The sequence below is a fragment of the Cynocephalus volans genome, chromosome 5 (assembly GCF_027409185.1).
Source record: "Cynocephalus volans isolate mCynVol1 chromosome 5, mCynVol1.pri, whole genome shotgun sequence".
In the NCBI taxonomy this organism is placed as follows: domain Eukaryota; kingdom Metazoa; phylum Chordata; class Mammalia; order Dermoptera; family Cynocephalidae; genus Cynocephalus; species Cynocephalus volans.
Window position 1 is genome coordinate 147,350,887 of NC_084464.1, and position 6,450 is coordinate 147,357,336.

At 34.0% G+C, this 6,450-nt stretch overlaps 1 pseudogene; it reads left to right on the forward strand.

Moving 5' to 3' along the window:
* Nucleotides 1–5,420: 5,420 nt before the first annotated feature.
* Nucleotides 5,421–5,820, forward strand: LOC134377648 (large ribosomal subunit protein mL42-like; annotated as a pseudogene).
* Nucleotides 5,821–6,450: the final 630 nt, after the last annotated feature.

Below are 6,450 nucleotides of genomic sequence, written 5' to 3' on the forward strand. Positions count from 1 at the left end.
CCGGCCCTCCATGAATTTTTTGAAGTGTGCTCATACACATTATTGAAGTCCCAGAATGAGAAGAGAGAGAAAAAAGATGACATTTATTTAAAGAAATCATGGCCAAAAAATTCCAGGTACATGAGGCTCAAAATTACCCCAACAGGACTTCACCAAGACACATTATAATCAAACTGTCAAAAAACAAAGAAAAAGAAAGAATTTTGAAAGCAGCATAAGAAAAAAAGACTTATCACATACAAGTGAACCCCCATTAATCTATCACCTTATTTCTAAGCAGAAACACTGCAGGTCAGGAAAGATGAAATGATATATACAATGTGTTGAAAGAAAACAGTGCCAACCAAGAATACTTTACCTGGCAAAGCTGTTCTTCAGAAATGAAGGAAAGATAAACACTTTTCCAAACAAAAGCTGAGGGAGTTTATTAACACTAGGTAAATGCCTTTTTGTAAGGCATTTTTCTTCCTTATAAAAAAAATGCTAAAGGGAGTTCTTCAAGCTGAAATGAAAGACACTAATTAGTAACATGAAAGTATAAAACTCACTGGTCAAGGTAAGTATATAGTCAAATTCAGAATAGTCTAATACTATAATGGTGGTCATTTTTAATTCTAGTGTAACAATTAAAAGACAAAACTATTAAAAATAACTATAGCTACAATAATTTGTTAATGTATACACAGTATAAAGTAAGTAAATCATGATATCAAAAATATAAAATGTGGTGAAAATGTAAAGATTCTGCATACAATCTAAGTTAAGTTGTTATCAGCTTAAAATAGACGGTTACAACTATAAGATGTTATATGTAAGTCCCATTTTCACCATAAAGCAAAAACTTATAGTAGATACACCAAATATAAAGAGAAATGAATCAAAGCATACCACTATAGAAAATCATCAAATCACAAATAAGGACAGCAAAAGAGGAAGAAAGTAATATAGGAACTATAAAACAATCAGAAACAACTACCAAAATGCTAATAGTAAGCCCTTACCAATGAATAATATGTTAAGTATAAATGGACTAAATTCTCCAATCAAAAGACAAAAAGTGGTTAAATTGATTAACAATAAAAAAAAAGATACTACTGTATACTGCCTAGAAGAAATTCATTTTACCTATAAGAACACAAATACATGTAACATGAAGGATGATGGAAAAAGATATTCCATGCAGATGGAAAGCAAAACAGAATAAGAGTAGCTATACTTATATTAGACAAAATAGACATTAAGTCAAAAACTCAATATCATTATATAGTGATAAAGGGATATTTTCATCAAGAGGGTATAACAATTGTAAATATATACATATGCATTCATCATCAGGGCACCTAAATATGTCAAGCAAATATTAATATATCTGAAGGGAGAAATATTCAACATTACAATAGAAGCAGAGGACTTCAATACACCACTTTCAACAATGATGGATCATCAGGCAAAAAAATCAATAAGGAAGCATTGGACATTGCCTACACTTTAGACCAAATGGACCTAACATACATATACAGAACATTCCATCCAATAGCAGCAGAATATACATTCTTCTCAAGCACACACAGAATATTCTTCAGGATAAGTTATAGGTGTCTTAGTCCATTTGGGCTACTATAATGAAATACGATAAGCCAGGTGGCTTTTAAACAACACAAATTTATTTCTCACAGTTCTAGAGGCTAGGAAGTTTAAGATCAAGGCACCAGAAGATTTGAAGTCTGGTGAGGGCCCACTTATGAGTTTAGGAATAGTCTTTTCACTGTGTCCTCACACAGAGGAAGGGGCAAGGGCCTTTTCATAACAACACTAAACCCAGAGCTTCACCCTCATGATCTAATCACCTCCCAAAGGCCTCACTTCCTAATATCATCATATTGGTGATTAGTTTTCAACATACAAAATTCAAAAAGATTAAAATCATATTAAATATCTCTCCCACTCACAATAGTAAGAATCTAGAAATCAATAAAAGGAGGAAACCTGGAAAATTCACAAATATAAGGAAAGTGTACTACTCACTCCTGAACAACCAATGGCTCAAAGAAGACATTCTAAAAATCAAAAAATATCTTAAGACAAATAAAAATAGAAACCTAACATACAAAACTTATGTTCTAAGAAGGAATTTTATAGCAATAAATACCTACATTGAGAAAAAAGAAAGACCTAAATAAAAAACCTAACTTTACACTTCAATGAACTAGAAAAAGATGAACAAACTAATCCCAAAGTTAGCAAAAGGAAGGTAATAAGAAAGATTAGAGCAGAAATAAATAAAATAAAGACTTAAAAAAATGGAAAAGATCAGTTAAACTAAGAGTTGCTTTTTGAAAACATAAACAAAATTGACAAAGCTTTAACTAGAATAAGAAAAAAAGAAAGAAGGCTCACATAATAAAATCAGAAATGAAAGAGGAGACATTACAACTGATACCACAGAAATACATGGTTTGAACATATCCCCCAAAGTTCATATGTTGGAAATGTAAACCTAATGCAACAATGTTGAGAGAAGGGACCTTTCAGAGGTGATCAGGTCATGAGGGCTCTGTCCTCACAAATGAATTAATTCCATTATCATGAGACTGGGTTATTACAGGAGTGGGTGAGTTTGGCCCCTTCCTTTCTCACATGCATGCTCTCTTGCCTTTTCAGCTATGTGATGGTATGGCACAAGGCCCTTACAGATGTGAGCCCCTAGAGCTTGAACTTCCCAGCCTCTAGAACTATAAGAAAAAAAAATCTCTGTTCTTTATGAATCACCCAGTCTCAGGCCTTCTGTTACAGCAGCATAAAATGAACTAAGACAGAAAATAACAGACTGCTATGAACAACTATACACAAACAAGTTGGACAACCTAGAAGAAATGGATAAATTCCTAGACACATATAACCTACCAAGACTGAATAATGAAGAAATAGAAAATCTGAATAGGCAATAACAAGTAAGGAGATTAAATCAGTAATCAAAATTCTCCCCAAAAAGATAAAGCAAGGACTAGATGGCTTCACTGGTGAATTCAACAAAACTCCTAAAAAAGAGTTAATAACAAGGCTTATCAAACTCTTCTAAAATGTTAAAAATGAGGGAATACTTTCAACTCATTTTAGGAGGCCAGCATTACCCTGATACCAAAGCTAGCCAAGGACACTACAAGTAAAGAAAATTTCTGGTCAATATTCCTGAAGAACATAGATGCAAAAATCCTGAACAAAATAGTAGAAAACCAAATTCAACAGCACATGAAAGTATCATACACCATGATCAAGTGAGGTTTATTCCTGGAATGGAAGAATTATTCAACATACAGAAGTAAATGTGAAACACTGCATTAACAACATGAAGGATAAAAATCATATGTTCATCTCAATAGATGGAGAAAAAGCATTTGACAAAACTCAACATGCTTTCATGATAAAAATTCTCAACAAATTAGGTATAAACAGAATATACCTTAACATAATAAAGGCCATGTATAACAAACCCACAGCTAACATTATACTCAGTGGTGAAAAAGCTGACACTTTTCCTTCTAAGATCAGGAACAAGACAAGGATACCCACTCTTGCCACATCTATTCATGTAGTACTAGAAATTGTAGCTGTAGCAATTAGGCAAGAGAAATAAATAAAAGGTGTTTAAATGGGAAATGAAGAAGTAAAGTTGTCTGTGTTTGCAGATGACATGATCTTACATAGAAAAAAATCCTAAAGATTTCACCAGGAAACTGTTAGAAATAATACCCAAATTCAATAAAGTTGTGAGAAACAAAATCAATGTACAAAAATCAGTTTTATTTCTTTACCTGAAAAACAAACTATCCAAAAATGGAATTAAGAAGGCAATCCCGGATATCCATATGCAGGAGAATGAAAACAGATCCATAACTCTCACCGTATACTAAAATCAACTCAAAATGGATTAAGGATTTAAATATACACCCTGAAACAATAAAACTTCTTAAAGAAAACATAGGAGAAGCACTTCAGGAAATAGGACTGGACACAGACTTCATGAATACGACCCCGAAAGCACGGGCAACCAAAGGAAAAATAAACAAATGGGATTATATCAAACTAAAAAGCTTCTGCACAGCAAAAGAAACAATTAACAGAGTTAAAAGACAACCAACAGAGTGGGAGAAAATATTTGCAAAATATACATCTGACAAAGGATTAATATCCAGAATATAAAGGAACTCAAACAACTTTACAAGAAGAAAACAAGCAACCCAATTAAAAAATGGGCAAAAGAGCTAAGTAGGCATTTCTCTAAGGAAGATACACAAATGGCCAACAGACATATGAAAAAATGCTCAACATCACTCAGCATCCGGGAAATGCAAATCAAAACCACGTTGAGATACCATCTAACCCCAGTTAGGATGGCTAAAATCCAAAAGACTATGAACGATAAATGCTGGCGAGGTTGCGGAGAAAAAGGAACTCTCATACACTGTTGGTGGGACTGCAAAATGGTGCAGCCTCTATGGAAAATGGTATGGAGGTTCCTCAGACAATTGCAGATAGATCTACCATACGACCCAGCTATCCCACTGTTGGGAATATACCCAGAGGAATGGAAATCATCAAGTCGAAGGTATACCTGTTCCCCAATGTTCATCGCAGCGCTCTTTCCAATAGCCAAGAGTTGGAACCAGCCCAAATGTCCATCATCAGATGAGTGGATACGGAAAATGTGGTACATCTACACAATGGAATACTACTCAGCTATAAAAACGAATGAAACACTGCCATTTGCAACAACATGGATGGACCTTGAGAGAATTATATTAAGTGAAACAAGTCAGGCACAGAAAGAGAAATACCACATGTTCTCACTTATTGGTGGGAGCTAAAAATTAATATATAAATTCACACACACACACACACACCCAAAAAAAAAAAAAAACCGGGGGGGGGGAGAAGATATAACAACCACAACTATTTGAAGTTGATACGACAAGCAAACAGAAAGGACATTGTTGGGGGGGGGGGGGAGAAGGTAGGGAGGTTTTGGTGATGGGGAGCAATAATCAGCCACAATGTATATCGACAAAATAAAACTTAAAAAAAAAAAAAAAGTAGGCAATCCCATTTACAATAGCATCAAAAAGAATAAAATATTTTGGAATAAATTTAACCAAGTAGGTGAAAGATCTATACACTGAACACCGTAAAACTCTGGTAAAGGAAATTGAAGAAGACACAAATAAATGGAAAGATATCCTGTGTTCAAGGACTGGAAGAATTTATATTGTGAAAATGTTCATACTGGAGACAAGATGATGGGCTCGTGTTGAGAACCTGTCGAGGAATGAAAATTGGTTTGCCTAGAAGCTGATATTAAAACCAATACCTCTTCAAAACATCTTTTTTCATACCACCTGATAAGCGTCTTGATACAGCACAGCATGGCTGCAGCAGCAGTAACATGGGTGATAATAAAGTGAACTATCTTGAAACGTTTCTTTCCAGTCCAAAACAGAGCTTTATACTGTGTTAGTCATAAATTTATGTATTCTTCTCTTCCAGATGACCTATAAGTAGAGCTTTCTTTGACATCTGATGGTAGGACGATAGTATGCTACCACCCTTCTGTGGCCTATCCCTTGACCAGAACCTGTGCATAATAATGAAGAAACACATGATCAAGTGCTGAAAACCAGATTAGAAGAAAAAGGTGAACAGCTTAAGCAAGGACCCATGATAGAACAACTTAGCAAAATGTTCTTTACTACTAAGCACCATTGGTATCCTCATAGACAGTATCATAGTCATCACATGAAACTGAATCCTCCAAAAGACAGATGATATTGAGGTTCTTGGGGAAATCAAAGAGACCTATGCCTCATTTGCCATTTGTCACCTGAGAAAATGCAGTCTGATGTATTCACTTGTATGCTATATAATAAAATAATAATAATAAAATCTCATATATTAAAAAATAATAATAATAAATAAATAAATAATAAATAAAATGTTCATACTTCCCACAGTGATTTACAGATTCAATGCAATCCCTATCAAAACTCCAATGACATTTTTCATAGAAATAAAAAATAATAATCCTAAAATTTGTATGGAACCACAAAAAATCCCAAATACCTAAAGCAATCTTGACAAAGAACAACAAATCTGGAGGTATCATACTTCCTGACTTCAAATTGTATTACATATAAAAGCTGTAGCAATCAGAAAAAGATGGTACTGGAATGAAAACATACACATGGACCACCAGAACTAATAGAGAGCCCAGAAATAAACCCACACAAGTATGGTCAATTAATTTTCCACAAAGGCAACAAGAATATACAGTGAGGAATGTATTTAATAATTTGTGTTGGGAAAACTGGATATTCACATGCAAAAGAATCAAACTGGACCCTTATTTTACATTGTATGCAAAAATTACCTCAAAATGAACAGAGACTTAAACATAAG